Genomic DNA, 17,673 nt, shown 5'->3' on the forward strand with positions numbered 1-17,673 from the left:
GAAGGAAACCACCACTTGTGAGACAGGAAGGATCTGCTGAGACGATCCGCCAGCTGAATCGCCTGGTACACAAGGCAGACTGCTCTCAGCTCTCGGACATTGATGTGTAAGGCCAGCTCTTGCGCTGACCGAAGGCCGTGAGTGCGAAACTACACCAGGTGCGCACCCAGCCGAGAGATGGGCTGTCTGTCACGAGGGACCCCGAGGGGTGAGTGAAACAGCATCCCCGGATACACCGGGGAGGACGCCGACTCCCGGTCGAGGGAGCCTAGGCTGCTCGGTGGAAACGAGACAACCACGAGTATGCCATCTCTGCCTGGGTGGCACCCCCAGGTGAGCCACGATTGAAGTGAACAGAGGCAAAGCCTGGTATGTTTAGTTGCAAACGTGTAGACAGCCATGTGACTCAGGAAACCGAGGCAAGAGCGAGCCCAAGTTGGCGGGAAGGTCCGTAGACCTTGTACAATTGTTACCCTCGCCTGAAACCAAGGCTGAGGAAAGCAGGCTCTGGCGAGTCTGGAGTCCAGGACGGCCCCAATGAATTCCCTTCCCTATATGGGAATCAGAGTGGATTTTACTATTGATCATCAGGCCTAGACACAGGAAAAGGTTCGTGTCGATGCCCACATGACTGGTACTTTGGGCCCGGGGGTTCTTCGAATGAGCCACTCGTCTAGACACGGAGAACATGTATCAGAAGGTGGCGAAGAAAGGCGGCGATTACAGCCATGCACCTTGAATACCCCTGGGCTGTATAGAGGCCAACCGGCAGGGCCGTATACTGGGAATAACGATGGTAGGCCCCAAACCGAGGGTACCTTCTGTGTGGAAGAGAAATGGCAACGTGAAAAACACGCGCCCTTCATATCGAGGGCGGCGTACCAGTCTCCGGGATCCCAGGATGGGATGACGGTCGCCCTGGGTACCATGCGGAACTCATCTGCATCGTGACTTGTTGAGTTCCTGCAGGCCTAGGATAGGTCTGAGACCTCCCTTCGCTTAGGGGAATAGGTTTCGCCCTTAGGTACCTCCTGTATAGCTCCGATGAGGAGGAGCGTCCGCACCTCTTGCCAGAGGAATCGCTCGTGAGAGGGGTCCTTAGGAGGGGCGAGGATGGGTAGGCTTTTGCCCCACTGGTGGTCAGAAGGACCCTAATTCTGGCTCCTTTGGGGTGCGGATTGATGGCCACGACCGTGTAAGCCACGCCCGCTGGCCATGTCCTGACCTTGTCAAGGCGCAGGGTAAGAGCGGAGGTTGGGGACGGAAGCGTCGGCGCTGAATTACCGGCGTGTGCATGCCGAGAGAGAGAGCAAAGTGACCCTGCTGCCCTTTAGGTTCTGCAGCCTAGGGCCAGTGTTGTCAGAGAACAGGCCTGTGCCACTGAAGGGCAAGATCTGTATAGCGTGCCGCAGCTGCGAGGGAAGGCTCGATAACTGGAGTCCTGAAACGCGCCGCGTGGCAACACCCGAGGCCAGAGTCATGGCAGCGGAGTCAGCTGCGTCCAACGAGGCCTGGAGGGAAGCTCTCTCCAGCTCCGTCCTTTGCTGCAGGAGGGCATCGAACTCTTGACGGGCGTTCCGAAGAACCGACTCTGTAAATTTGCCCACCGCCACCCACAGTAGCGGATAAGCAGGGCTTGCTGGTTCGCTACATGAAGTTGCAGGGCCCCCTCCGGGTACATCTTATGGCCCAGTAAGACCACACGCCCAGCCTCTTTGGATTTAGGAGCTGGTCGCATTTCGATTAGAGGAGGGCCGGAGGGGTATGTTCCTGCCCCCGCCTCATCTGGGGAGGAGGAAGAAGAAAGGCCCGGGACAAGCGGGTCCTGTGTGGGCTCGAGCTCCTGGACGACCTCCTGATCCGGTGGGATCTGGGAGCCCGGTGCCGAACCGGGGGTTGCTCTGTACCGGTCGGACGGGGACGACTAATTGTCACCTCTGGCACCCAGAGCTCGGAGGGAACGGAGCGAGATGGGGTGCCACCGGTACGCCTCTGGCGTGGTAGTACACCCACGGCGTCCAGAATGACCACTGATAGGTCTCCTCGAAGACTCTGGAGGGCACATCGGAAAACAGAGTGCTACGCATATGAAGTGTCCGCACGGGACGACACTGATGCGTGGCTGGATGGCCCTGGAGGAGCTGAAAGCTCTTGGTAGAGTCTCCGTCTGTAACTGACGTCGCTCGATGCGGCACCGGGGATCGGTACCGGTAGACAGACCGGTACCGAGAACGGGATCTGCCACCGAAGCTGTGCCGGGCGGTCGACCGAGGGCGGTGCCTGAGGCTTGATCGGAGCTGAGTGTCCCGGACCGGCGAACGGGATGCTGACCGGTGCCGCGAGCACTACTGGTACCAACAGGGAGAACGGCGCCGAGACCTAGATCGGTGACGGGACCGAGAACATCTGCGGAACCGCGACCCTGAACGGTGCCGCTGTGCGGTGCCGAGGTAGGGTGGTCTGATCAAGGCAGGCTTGCCCATCGACTATGTAACCCCCACCGGCGGTGCCGGGGGTTGAGGCAGCGTAGATGCTGTCGTTGCAATCAGCCCCCTCGCCGTGGACACTGTCTCCGGCGTGGAGGGAATAGTGAGCTCGACCATAGCTGGCACCCCGGATGCAGCTTCATAGTGAGCTCGACCACGGTCCATACCGGGGAGTGTTCCAGCACCGGACTCGACGGCTTTTGCCTGGCCGGAGTTAATGGTGTGGGCATTGTCGGTGCCGCGGTAGACATCGGTGCCGGGCGATCCGACGGAGCATAGCGCTCGGCTGCGGAGCAGGCGGCTCGGACGCAGCTTCAGGGCGAGCTCGACCACGGTCCGTACCGGGGAGCTTTCCGGCACCGGACTCGACGGCTCTTGCCTGGCCGGAGTTAATGGTGCGGACATTGACGGTGCCGCGGCAGACATCGGTGCCGGGCGGTCCCACTGAACATAGCGCTCGGCTGCAGAGCAGGCGGCTCGGACGCAGCTTCATAGCGAGCTCGACCACGGTCCATACCGGGGAGCTTTCCAGCACCGGACTCGACGGCTCTTGCCTGGCCGGAGTGAAAGGTGCGGATATTGTCGGTGCCGCGGCAGACATTGGTGCCGGGCGATCCGACTGAGCATAGCGCTCGGCTGCAGAGCAGGCGGCTCGGACGCAGCTTCCGGGCGAGCTCGACCACGGTGCGTACCGGGGAGCTTTCCAGCACCGGACTCGACGGCTCTTGCCTGGCCGGAGTAACTCTTCATCCTCCAGGAGAGAGGTCCATGCCGAGGGTACGTCGGAGTCAGCGACGGTGGTGCCAGGAGGCCTTGGCGGCACCGGCGGTCCGGTGCCGAGGGAGCGCGCCGTGAAAACTAACTAGCGCTCGGCGCTGAGAGCGGAGGAGCAAGAGCTGCCTCCCTCAGGAGCTGTTTAAAACGAAAGCCCCGCTCCCCTTTGTTCACTGATTAAGGGCCTCACAAATGCGGCACTTATCTGTGAGGTAAGATCCCTCGAGGCACTTAGGAGAAGATCTCTTGTCGGCAGCGGCTTGTGGCCGGCCGAGCATTAGAAAACCCTGTAGACCGGGCATCGGACCCGGCCCCGGGTGAGGGGAAGGGGATAAACCCCAACCCCTGTAAAATAAATACACTATACTATTCTACAAACAAACAGAGTTAACTACAACTATAAACAGAACGAGAGAAAACTACGAGTAGCTAGGGAAGTGGAGGTCAGCTGAGCTGTGCTCCACTGTTCCAACGGCCGTCACGGGCGGAAAGAAGGAACTGAGGAGCGGACGGGCCGGCTGGGGTATATATCCTGCGCTATAGCGGCGCCACTCCAGGGGGCGCCCAGCCGGCCCGCCGGAGTTGCTAGGGTAAAAATCTTCCGAAGAGCCGTGCACGCACGGCGCGCACACCTAACTGGAATGCATAGGAGCAATCACTCGAAGAAGAATAAACTGTTCCCCAAAAAAGAGTGGAACAACTCACTCCTTCCTCAAAGCAAGGGAGAAGCAGAGGAGGAATGGTGAAATGGTGACTCTGAATCACAGTTAGTCTTCTGGTCTTTGGTGCATTGTTAACATCAGTTATCCATACCTGACTTAATTCTTCTGGAGTTAGCCGAGCTCAGTGGAAAGCAGCCACGCTGTAGAACAACATTAGAGATGCACAGAGTGGTTCTGCTAGCAGCTGAGGAGCTGTGCTAACTGGAGCTGTAGCCTGTGCCCCCTGTGAGCTAGACAACTTGAGTTAAAAGCACACCCACAACTTGAATTTAAAGGGGTTTGTGTGTGGCCATGACTCAAGTTACAGACAATTCTCAAGTTATAACTTGAAGTTAACTCTGCAGTGAAAACAAAGTCCAAAGGAAAACTAAGACGCAATATACAATCAGGTGCCTTTTCTAGCCTACTGTAAAATAAAACAAAACTGTCCGATTGTGAAGGATAACAGACAAGAAGATCCTTCATCTCTTTCCGGTCCAGCATACTCCCTAAAATGTCCATCTCTATCACTTCCACCTCCCTCATATACTGTTGAGGTAACAACTGAGAGCCTCAGCGCCAGCACAACCCATTTACTCCTTTCCATGAAGAACCAACATCTGCTGACTGGATGAGGGGTTTCAGGGAAACATTGCTAGACTGTTACACAGTATGGTAACTTGGTGGGGGGGGGGCAGAGAGGTTGTTTTGTTTTTTGAAGATGACAAATGCACTGCACTGATATAAGTGGAGACAAGGTCTTGCAACAAACCAAAAGATTTAACATTTAAGTGCTATAACAAAGCATGTTTTTTGGCTGTTCCGTATTTCACTTAACTTCACAGCCATATGATTCTAAAAGTTTCAATGGGAGAAAAAAAATCCTTCAATCCTTTGGGAAAAGTCACAGTTTATCTCTAGAAAGCATGAAGCCACAAATTTGAAAATAGGCCAAAATTGACAACTGCCCACCACATTTTATTGAAGCCTCCCCCTGGGCCCCACCTCCCCTTAAACTCTTTCTTCCCATTCCCAGGCCAGACTTGAGCTTGGAAGTCACTAAATGAATTCCACAAGTACTACAGTTTGTACTTTCACAGACTGCTTAAAAGCTGAAGTATCAGATTTCACAGCACCATGAAGAGGCTGGAACAACTTCAAAGCACTTCTATTACTTTATTATTGAGAGACAATAGTCTCTCCATAGTTCAGGTTGAAAGAATCCTTCCACTTGCAGGCTGATTTAGACATATTCTGCCTTAACTTCGTCAAAATGAAACCAAGCCATCTGAAATTTCACAGGCAAGCGCTTACGTCAAGGTAGAATTTATCTGGAAAGTTTGAAACAAAGTGTTTGGGAGATATCAAAGTTTTTAAAATGATGTGATCTTTAGCATGTCATAACTCAAAAACGGCTTGGACTATGAATTCCAAGTTTGATTTAAGATGTTAGTCCTGGCAAGGAGTGGGTGCTTTTGACTAGTTTGGGGAGAGGTTTTTATTTAGGTATTAGAAGTGATTTCCCATTACATTATCAACTCCATATAGTTTTTTAACTCTGCCTTGTCGCACATACCTAATGTCGAATTTATGAAATCTGATTTCATAAAGTCTGCATAACTTGCATTAACAGATTGTTTTTAAAAGATGTAATTTCCCCTCATAGCTACCACTGGCATCAGCCACCACTAAAATAGTCAATCATAATCTGTATCTCTATACTCAGCATTGGCATTAGCAATCTATATATGTATGATAATATAAAGCAGGCAGGCCTCTATGTACTCTACTTTTCCTTGATTGCTTCACAAGTTCTACAGGCTACAATCTCAAGATTTGCTGCTGTGAACCTCATCTCCTTTAAGAGCAAGGGCAATATAAAAACCACATTTACTAGGAATAGCAAACAGAAAGGAGTAATAGGCATCAAAACCCAAATGTAAGTAAATTAAGATCAGCAAAACTGACTAAGCAAATATTGAACAGAGAAAGCACTAGGTCAGCTGTAATTTACAGCTGAACTCTGTAATAGAGCTCTTACTACTTTAAATATAACTGAGGGATATAGGGCATTTCCCATGTTTTTATGTCCTACAGATATTGCATGACAAGCTCAAAAATAGCAACATACAGACTAGTGAGAACAGAGCTACTGAAAGAATATTCAAGGTTTGTTAAAGTGTGACAGGAACTATAGCAAGAAAGGGAAAAAAAAGGCAGCACGTGTGCTCGGAAAAACAGAGCTGCAGGATAGATTCTGAGAAAGGATAAAATGAAACCCTAGGTGCATTCTTAAGGAGAATGGAGTATGGATTTGGGAGATCCTCGATGCAAGAGTTTATGTGAAAGAAAGGGGGGAAAGGCTTCTCTGAGTGAAAGAAAATGATGAAATTTCTAACAAAGTTAGGCTATTTCCCTATTAGGGCCTAGTCTCCATAGGAGTCATTCATGTAGGGGAGAGAAGACTCAGTTCCAACTTCATTAGGGAATGGGGAGAGAGACATGATTCCTCTTGTCCCAACATTGAAGGTGAAATCCTAGCCCCACTGAAGTAAATGACAAAACTCCTATTGATTTCAGCAAGGCCAGAATGTCACCCTGGGAATTTAAGTTCCTTATCCTGTGGATTCCGCCCCTTGCACCTATTCCACTGCCCGCTCAGTGACTCCTCTCGTCCCACCAGGAAGCCACTGTGAAGAGTGTCAACCAATCACCACTTCTCTCAGATCCACTCTCTAAAAGGGGGTTCCACCCAATGAAGAAATTGATTGTATTAATGTGCACCGGTTTCCTCTATGCAGGGGGACCATGTGTCCCATTTTGGCTGAGAGAGTCTCTTTTTTAAGCCCCGGCCGTCCTGACTTTTTTGGTAAAACTGGGCATTTGTCTCGTTTGCTGCATTGGAAAGAGCAAATAGGACAAATCCAGTTTTGCTTAAAAAAAAAAAAAAAAAAAAGTGGGGTGCGACCCCTAGAGGGACACAGAAGAACATGCAGGGGGGAGAGGGGGGGCAGAGCAGAGACGAGCAGCAATGCCAGCCCTGTGCAGGAGGGAGGGCTTGGGAGAGCAGTTGGGGACAGGTGGGAGGCAGGGGGTCTTGGGCCAGTCCAGCAAGCAGGAGATAGAGGGGGGCCTTGGGACAGCCCCACATGGGTGGGCAGGAGGCAGGGAGCCTCAGGCCGGTCCTGCACGTGGGCAGGCTACAGGGGGGCTCGGGCTGGCCCCCGGCAGTACCCTGTGTTCCCTTTGGGAAAATATGGTCACCCTACCTCTACGGATTCGAGAGGGGGAGGATGGGAAGGAGTCCAGCCTGCTCTCCTGTCCCAACCCCTGCACATTCCTGAAGTCAGAAACCCAGTAGTTAGCTACCGAGAGGTTTGTGTTAGGTCCTGGGGAAGTGGGGCAAGTGCCACAGCAGAGCAATGACCCCATCTCATGGGAACAGGCAATGGTCCATTCACAGATGGGTGCAGGGGACCCATAGTTCTTTAGCTGCTGTTAAAGTTTGGGAAGGCTCACTCTCAAGGTTGATAGACCCCAAATTAGCTTACCTACCACCTTTCCTCCTCCCCCTAACAGCCTCTTCATGTAATATTCGGTGTATGTGGGTTTTCTTTCTAATACTTTAAATGCTTTAATGTTTCTTAAAAATAAAACCCAAATACACCACAATGCCAAAAGGAGCTCAAGTCTCACTATATATGCTACAAAACTAGCATGTACGATGGAGGGAGAATCTTCTGCCAGGAAATAGATTTCGATCTGAAGTCTCTAAAGAGTTATTATAAATAGCAATGAGGACAAAATATTTTATAAATTACAAGAATCTTGAGATAATCCTTTAAAAATAGTCTAGAAATGGTGGGACTATGATAAATCATTGGTGAGTAACAGAGATTAGCAAACCCAGAGATGTGGAAATTCAGCTGTAGCCCATAACACGGACCCAAAGTCTGAATTTGCAAAACAAAGTCTGCTTTCTGTTGCTCCAGGAAGGGGATCTCTGAGTCTGTGTCTTCTTGAGCAGCTTCTTCTCCCTGGAGCCAGCCCTATCCTATCAGAGACAGACGTCAAGGCTGAGGCAAATTTCCAGTGATCATGTTTGGTTTGGCAAACTTAAGTGTGGTTAGATTGGCAGGTTGGTATTTCAATACATACCATTTATTTAATCCTAGTACATTCGAAATTATTTTGATGAAGGACAGAATGTGTCACTGAGGGAAAAGCCAAAGCTGATACGTCACCCAGAGGAGCACAAAGTTAGGCACTGAAGGACTTGCTGTGCCAGAGTGTCAAAATTGGACTGCCAATCTGCTACAGATCCTAAAGGAGAAACAAGCAGAACCTAGAAAGAATGCAACAGTTCCAATAGGAAATATTATACAAGGCACGAAGAGTAATAATTGGCCTAGAAGTGATCAGCACTAGGGAATAGAAGCTTAAATGATCATAACTCTCAAGGACAGTTAACACTCAGACCTCCACCATTTCATAAAGTTACTGGCTCAGTCCTGACTGTATACAAATCATTTTTTAAAAGATCGCTCGACAACTTAAAGGTGCCAGTTCTTACCAAGCAATAATTTGTACCTCCTGGATGGAGGGAAACCATTTGATTATCAGCACCATCTGAAAAAAAAGGCAGCATTATACTATGCAATCTATAATCAACAATAAGTTACAAAATGATTCACCATACTTCATTCAAACAGCACTATTTTTCAGAGGTTGGTTGAGTATGTAGACAGTATTGTTATTATTTTAGTTATTTACTGAGCACCCAGAAGTGTGTTAAGTATCTCACAAGACCAGGAATGCATATAAATCACCAATTTCAAACCTGAGTACCTAAAGTTAGGCTGATTTGCAGAGATACTGGCCAACTACAGGTCCCAGTGAAGACAATGGGAACTGCACTGCTCAGCACCTTTGAAAATCAGGCCACTCACTTCTGAAAGTGGGAAATAAATAACCAAGATTCTCTGTATCCTACAGTAATTCACAACTCTAAAAAAACCCTAAATGGTTTCTGTTTGTGTTAACGTGCTCATGAAGTGATACTCGGTAGATAGTGGCAATGCTCAAACGGGAAGAGAAAGGGACGTAATGTTATGCTTTCATTTTTTCAGCATGCATCATTGAGAAGTATGGGTATAAAATAGCTACATTTATTCCCTTCCAATCCAAATACTGGTTGCTAAAGAGCAAAAGATGCATGGGCTCACGCTGGAAGAGAACTAGAGGAAGGGCAGCATTTAAAAGTTAGATCCCACATGCAGAGCTCTATCAGAATTAGGGTGACCAGATGTCCCGATAAAATCAGGATTGTCCTGATCTTAGAGGCTTTGTCCCCCGTCCTGATCAAAGAACTGTTGGGACGTCATTTGCCCTGATTTTTCAAGGGGCTGAAGGAGCTCAAGTCCCAGTTGCGCAGAGCTCATGGTCCTTCAGACTTGCACTGCAAGGCTGGGACTCTTTCAAGAAGCCCTACAGTACAAGGTAGGCCTATGTGCACATTCCATTTTTAATTTTTTTTTAATCTTATATACACAACTATCCCTCCCTCTTCTATCCCCTGGAAAAAAGAAGTGTCCTGATTTGACACACTTCCTATCTGGTCACCCTAATCAGAATGTTCCGTTACAAGGCTACTGAAACCTGATGCACATCTGTGTAAAAGTTAATTATAATCCTTTTTGTTACGCTTGGTATTATGAATATGTGATAAAAATTAAAAATAAATCCCTATAGTTAAATGTAAACACTTGATTTATTAATTTAGAATTTCTGTGCAAGTCTTTTGTGTTGTAAATGTATTTGAAATACAGTATTAAGGATTTTTCCCAGAAATACTTCAAATGTGATACAAACAGGTAAGCAGATTTATCTGCACATTTGTCGTCTTCAGAATTAGATCTCCCTCATTTCAAACACCAGTGCCAAGGGATTATCTACTTGGCAGCTTTCTATGGGGAAGGAGGCAGATTCTGATCTCACTTGAACTGGCGTAAACCCAGAATAATTCAATTTCAGCAGTTTATTCCAAATTTACATTGATTTAACAGAGATAGACGTTTGCCTAATCTTCATATAAATAGTTTCACTGCACAAAAGCTGTTCTGGGTGAAACTGGTTAACATACTTTAACCTCCAATCATCCCTGTCACAGGGTTGCTGACTTATTTAAGGGTGTCTAGGCCCAAGCTACCTTTGATGAACTAATTTAAGGAGGCCATCTAGGTAGTTAATTGAACAACCAGCACCTGGGCCGATAAAAGGTCATCAGGGCTCAGCTGCTTGGAGGTGCTCAGAGAGAGAGAGAGAGAACTCTCCTAAGAAAGTGGAAATCCTAGTGACCAGAGTCCCCAAAGAGGATGGTTGTGAAACCCACAAGTGCAAAGGGAGAGCCTTTATTGCAAGTTTATTTTGGGATTTAATAGTAGAATTGCAGTGGGGGAATTTTGGCTGAAACCTTTTTGGACTATTAGCGTTCTTAGGGGCCCTGAGAGAAGGGACAAAGAGCAAGCATGTGCCTGGAACACCACATTAGATCAGCAAGGGGCGCTAAAGGGCAGCCACACCCACAACAATCCCTAGTCACCGCTTTCTCTGACACTTTGCCCCTATGTCTAGTACATCTCCAACATGTTCAGTAACACTGTACACAGCATATTTCTTACTACTGTGCTATAAAGCAAAACCATGTATTTTCCCATGCACACAGTCCCACATCACACTAGTATGGAAATATCTAACAGGCATATACGCTAATGTTCCTGAGATATCAGTGCAGCAGACAGAGTCCTTCAGGAAAGATTTGAACGAGGAAAGCATTCCAGCAGACCAAGTAGGTATTAGTATTCCAGTGCATGTGTATTACACCCACACTCCATTGAATTATACAAACATATCATCATCAAGACTTGGCCCTACTAACTTATTTGTTTTTAACCTTTTCCTCCTACCATCTCTCTCTTTGACTGTTATTTTTTCCTTTTTAAAGCTCTTGAAAACACCCAGGACATTTTTAATGCTACCAGAAACAAATGAAATAATAGTAATAGGTACGTATTTATGAGTGGTTAAACTACATCACAATTGGCTTAATCTTGTCTTTCAAAAAGGTCAATTTCTTTACATAAATTGCACTGTACTAGAAAACTGAGCAGATGTGTCCCAGAAACAAATCAATTTATTTCCTAGAAGTTATAGTTTGAAATGTCTGTAAGCAGACTGTATTGTTACAGCTTTCTTTCTAGCTTTTTTCTCTGTCATCTTAGCAATGCAACTGATCAAAGTCAATTGACTGTTCATTGGGCACTGATTCACCAATGCTTTTGGCACAGCCCCCTCGAAATGTATTATTTGATGTGACAGATTACAGCAGCAAAGCTATAGACCACAGAGTCCCCAAATTATTTGAAAGATATTTGCACAATAGGTGCCAAAATTTCAAATTGTATGCTGTTTACAACAAAGCTGTTTGGTACCTTGGTAGTTCACGTGGATCTATACTGGTGTTTATATGTAAAATCTTCATAGCTCTTTGTACAAGGCATGCGTTCACTATGTGCATTAAGAGTGCTATATACTGACCACAGAAATGGTCACTGGGAGCAATTCAAAATGTTTTACAAGAATGCTTCGATGATATCAAGAGCAGGGCTACTGGCCAGTAGCAAAACTGTAATTATGTTAACTGGATCTGAGAGTAAGGATTGAGTTGCCAGAATTCCTCTCTAATCTTACTCCCAATCCAGAACTTTCCCCAAAGTACATAGGCCTTGATAAAGTTCAATTTCAATGCAAATGAAAGCATGCAGCTGGAAATCCTTTTGTTTGTGTTGTTTTAAATTAAGGACACATCATTTCAATTACAAAGGTAGGATTATCTGTGCAGATGCAGAGTCATTTTGGGCTTTTGCAGCAGAAACTTTACAGAAATGAAGAAATCATTGAGAACATTTACAAAAGTGTAATTATATTTGAAAAGCCATGCAATCTTGTATCAGATTCATGGCTCTGTTCCTTGAAAGCAATAGGAATGTTGTCATTTACTAGAATGAGCACAGGACCTGGCCCTAAAGGTTGTCTAGATTGTACAAGCACAGTGTCTGACCACCTCAGAACAATGCATGTCCAAACCATGAAGGGTTGCTCCATTATTTGCAGCTTGTTCAGTCAGCAGTTCAGTTACTTAATGCGTTAAGTCATCATTACATCTGCCTACCATTTTTTAAACTGCCTGAACTCTAAAATCTTTTCCGAAACCCCTCTTCTTGCCGTCAAACAGCCCCCAACCTCTTCCATCTCATCATCAGAAGCAAGTTCCATACAGACCAGGACCCACCAACTCAAAGCGGCGCCAGACCCTGGCAAAACAACAGATGCAAAACCTGCGGAAATATCTCCACTGCTACAATGATTAACACCCACCACCCTTCCCCATACCACACCTTTCAAGATCCATGGGTCCTACACATGCATATGACAACATGTGGTGTACCTCATCCAGCGCACTAAAAGCTCCACTAGCAATTATGTGGGTGAAACCAGACACTCACTATTCTCTCAAATAAACTCAACCAGGAAAATGAGAAAAGACAAAAACACCCCAGATCACCTGTGGGTGAACACTTTTCCCGAAGTGGTCACTCTATATCTGACCTACCAGTCCTGACCCTCAAAGGAAACCTGCACAACACTTTCAAAAGACGAGCCTGGAAGCTTACATTCATAACTTTGCTAGATACTAAAATCATAGACTGAACAGACACAATGGATTTATGGCTTATTACAACAATCTATAACCAACTAATAAGCCACCCCAGTTGCTTTCCCCTCTTCCTTTCCTCCCTACGATTGGAGGGGTGTTAATGGGCCATTTCAGCTTGAATGTGAGTTAACTACTTACGCTAAACGATTTGTTCCATTTTGTATTTAGCTGTGACACTCTGAGACCCTGTCTCACTACTGCAGTAGCTCTCAAGTATCCTGTTCAGGAGTCTGATTTGTCTTATATATCCCCAAGTTACACCTCACTTACAAAATCAAACATAAAAATACAAAAGTGTCACAGTACCTATTACTGAAAAATTGTGTACTTTCTCACCACAATTATAAAAAATCAACTGTAATATAAATATTGCACTTACATTTTAGCGTATAGTATATGGGGCAGTATAAACAAGTTACCGTCTGCATGAAATTTTAGTTTTTACTGACTTCGCTAGAGCTTTTTATGTAGCTTATTTTAAAACTAGGCAAATATCTAGATGAGCTGACGTACACCCTGGAAGACTTCTGTATACCCCCAGTGGTACACGTAGCCCTGGTTGAGAACCATTGCACTACAGGTTACTTCAATATAACTTACGTCGCTCAGGAGTGTGACTTACGCACACCCTTGAGCAACGTAAATTATACTGACCTGCGCACCAGTGTTGGCAGTGCTATGTCGGCGGGAGAGCTTCCCCATCGACAGTTACCACCTCTCACAGAGGCAGGAGTTATTAAGCCTACAGGAGAACTCTCTCCCGTCAACTTAGAGCATCTCTACCACAAGCGCTGCAGCTGCATCGCTGTAAATGCTGTAATCAGTGATGAGCTGCCAAAATCATAACAACCGGTTCCCTCCTCACCCCAGGAAGGATCATGCCCCCCCCCCCGGACTCCTGCCCCATCCAACCCCCCGCGTTCCTTGACGCCCCCCCACACCCCAGGGACCCCTGCCCCATCCACCTCCCTTCCCTGTACCCTCCGCCGCCCCATCCAACCCCTCCTCTCATTCTTGATGGCCCCCTGGGACCCCTGCCCCATCCAACCACCCCTTCTCTCTGTCCCCTGACTGCCTCCCACCGCCCCATCCACCCTCTGATCCTTTCTGACTGCCCCACCAGGAACCTTGCCCCTATTCAATCCCCCTGTTCCCTGCCCTCTGACCCTTCCACCCCCGAACTCCCCTACCCTCTCTCCAACACCCCCTCCCTGCCCCCTTACCGCGCTGCCTGGACGTGGCTGGCGGCACTACAGTCCGGCCGCTGCTGGAGCCGGGAGCACGAGCCCGAGGGGGCGGGGCGGGCGGAGCCAGAGGTGGAACCGGGCAGCCGGGGCCGCCGCCACGCCCGGACCCACGCTGCCGGAGCCCGGCCCCCTGGCAAAACAGCAGGAGCCGGGCGGCTGGAGCCACGGGGCCAGGCCGGGCCGGAGCTGGGGGGCCGTGTCCAGAGCCGGGCATCCGGGTAGGTGGGGTTGCGGCCGCCGCCGTGCCCGGACCCGCACTACCGGAGCCGGGCGGCAGGGGACGCGGGACTGGGGAGGGTCGGGGACGCGGGGCTGGGGAGGGTCGCAGCCGGAACCGGGCGGCTGGGGACGCCGGGCTGGGGAGGGTCAGGGTCAGGGACGCGGGGCGGGACGCGGCCGGAGCCGGGCGGCCGGGGACGCGGGGCTGGGGAGTGCCGGGGCCGGAGACGCGGGGCTGGGGAGGGCCGGGGCCGGGGACGCGGGGCTGGGGAGGGCCGGGGACGCGGGGCTGGGGAGGGCGGGGGCGGGCCGGCCGGGGATGCTGGGCCGGGGAGGGTCAGGGTCGGGGACGTGGGGCCGGGGTCGGGGACGCCCGGACGCGGGGCTGGGGAGGGTCGGGGCTGGGAACGCGGGGCCGAGCGGCCGGGGAGGGTCGGGGCTGGGCGGCCAGGGACGCGGGGCTGGGGAGGGTCGGGGCCGGGAACGCGGGGCCGGGCGGCCGGGGACGCGGGGTTCGGGGCGGGCCGCGGCTGGAGACCGGCCGGGGCACACGGCCCCCCTAGTTCCCTACCCCAGCGTCCTCTTCCTTGTCCTGAGCGGGAAGCCTGCTTGCTTCTCAGCCCTCCCAGGCTTCCCGCGCGAACAGCTGATTCGCGGGAAGCAGGGAGGAGCATTCATGGCAGGAGGTGGAGGCAGAGCTGAGGTGAGCTGGGGCCGCAGCAGGGAGCGCTTGTTAAATTTAAATGCTCTTTTAGAACCAGTTTGTCCCACGGGGAACAACTGGTTCTAAAAGGGCTTCTAAATTTAACAACCGGTTCCCGCGAACCGGCTGCAGCTCATCACTGGCTGTAATGTAGATGTAGTTTGAGTACGTCTCCCATACCTGCAGAAGAGCTCTGTGTAAGCTCAAAAGCTTGTCTCTCTCACCAACAGATGTTGGTCCAATAAAAGCTATTACCTCTCCCACGGTGTCTCTGACTCTAAAATGGCACACTGATTTCAGTTATGACTATTTTATTTAAAACCTTAAGGGCCATTAGACCTCTAGCTCCTGCTCCTTTAGCCCACCGTGTTTCCAGATTTGCACACAACCCATCATTTAAGGCTCTCATCATTGCATCTGAAGTAGTCAGCCTCATGTTGAACATCTCCATTTAAAAAAAGACTAACCATCGTAAAGCTTTATGTTTCTGCTGTTAAAAATATTTTCAAAATGTATCCACGGCCCCTCCCTTTCAATTCCTTTTTTTAAATTAGACCCACTCATTAGTATTTTAAGAACATGTGACAGATGCTACTGTATTTGGTTTCTTTCTGTTGTATGTTGCCCAGATTGCTTTGGTGGTGGCAGAGGTGTAAGAATAAATTATTGAAATTCTGATCATATGGAAATACTGAATTTTGCTGCACCAGAATCAGAGTCCATATTTTTAACTCTCCTGACCTCTCTTTTCTCTGCGGAAGATTGAAGTATTAATAGATGTTCAGATCTATTTCTCAAAGCATGGCCTTAAAGGTTTCCAACAATTTTGTTTTTGAGCATTTGCCAGTATAATACATAAGGATGAACAGAGCGATTTGACTTAGGAGACATAATGTAGCTGTGGAAGCTGGCTGTTCCTCCCTTTATTCCCATCATATCTATCAGATAGGCACAGTAAAAGTTACATTATGAAGTTATATTCAGTTGTATAGATAAAGGAAAGACAGAAACTTTCTCCTTAGATATAATGGGAAAGAAACCAAAGGGTGTAGTTTATCTACTGCATTAAGGCCACTGCTTGGGTAAATTTTGGCTTTGAGAAAGAGCTGTGAGGAAATAATGTAAGCCTTTCAACAGCTACCAGAAATGATAAAGGACAGATTAGAGCCTTTTAATTTAATGTTTTGATTGAGTCTCAATTCTTGTATCCTTCTCATTATAGCACAGCCATTGAAACACGTTTTTTTTTAAAAAGTAGCATTATTTGATTAAAGTTATGCATAGTTTAACTCCCGTATTTAGGAACTGATCATGGATTTAGACAAAAAAAAATCAGCGATATAGTCACTGCGTTTTCCTAATAGAGCATTTCAGCACCCTAATCAATCACTCCAGATGGGGCTGTAATAACTGCAACCTTCTTGACAAGACCCCCTTAGCAATGTCTACCCAAAATCAGATGTAAATACAGTAAAGTCCACCTAATCAACTAATTATTACAATGTGAGTAACCAGAGATTCTTCATCGACAATAAGGTTTTTTAAATGATTATCCACATGAACAGGAAGAAACTTAAGTGGCTAAAAAGCAAAACAACGAATGCTGAACCATGCTGATCATGGCGAGTCTTAAAAGATTTAGTCTATTCAGCATCAGCTTATATTAATGTCAAATGTGAGAAACATCTTGCTTAAATAACACTTAAGACAATGGATTAACACCACAGCTGTTATTGTGAGGTTATTTACTTAACAAGGATTTGTGACTATTTTACAGATTGATGGGAGTTTTTATTAAGAAAAAATTACATGGCACTATAAGCTAGCAAGGTGTTTAACAAAACAGAAACTACAGAGTGTCCCTACGCCACAGAATTTACAACAAAGGGCTCAGTTCAGCACTCACTGATGTCTGAGGGAAACTCCCTTTGCCTTCAGTCACGCAGCTTTTGTTGCAAAGGTCCTGATGCTACAAAGCCTCAAACATCTTCCATTCTTGTTAAAGTCAATGAGAGAGTTTTGAGGTGCTCAGTGCTTCACAGAATGGGATCATAACATACCAGACAAAACACAGGCTAAAACAGTTCTAGGAGGGGGAGATGTGGAATGATCACTGGTAAGGTGTCTAACATAAGGTTCACAGAAGAAGTGGGCTTGTAAAGAGGGGAGGGTGCTATATTAGTTTAAGTGGAACTCACTTTTGGCTGCATACAAAGTCAAAACATGAAGACTAAGAACAGTGCCATCTTTTCAAGGAAGTTTTGAAAATTGAAAGTTTTAAGCTCTTTAGCTGACAGAGCACACAGCTCACTTATTCCCCTAGCTCAGGTTATTCCTAAAAAGAAGGAAAAGCAGCAACCAGAAGCCGTCATTCAGAAAAGCACTTAAGCATGTGCTTAAATCTATACTTATTCAGAATTGGGTTGCCTTAAGCACTTGCTTAAAATCTCTGGACTTAGTGTAGTAAAGATCAGCACAAGGGAACTTAAGCAGCCTCCTTTCCTTACAAGGATTTTTTAAAAAGGAGCTTTAGAGACAGCCTGCAGAACCAGATTGAAGTGCTACAGTTCCCTGGCAGTCTCACTTCTGCTATGAAGAAACAGAAGAGGTGAGGAGAAGGGTGATACCAACATTCTTGGATTAATAACCCCAAGGGCAGAGGATTGAACCTTCAGGTAACTGAGGGTGCTGGCCCAGGACAAGACCACATTAAAGGAGCACAAATCATAGGAGACTAGAACAACTGGACAAAAGCACTGTTGTTAAA

At 47.8% G+C, this 17,673-nt stretch overlaps 1 long non-coding RNA gene across 1 annotated transcript in view; it reads right to left on the reverse strand.

The window, feature by feature from the left end:
- LOC123377052 overlaps positions 1–17,673 on the reverse strand; it is a 64,423-nt gene that overhangs the window by 45,910 nt on the left and 840 nt on the right. The gene's annotated exons all lie outside the window — the stretch shown is intronic.

This window comes from Mauremys mutica, chromosome 9 (genome assembly GCF_020497125.1).
Source record: "Mauremys mutica isolate MM-2020 ecotype Southern chromosome 9, ASM2049712v1, whole genome shotgun sequence".
NCBI lineage: Eukaryota > Metazoa > Chordata > Testudines > Geoemydidae > Mauremys > Mauremys mutica.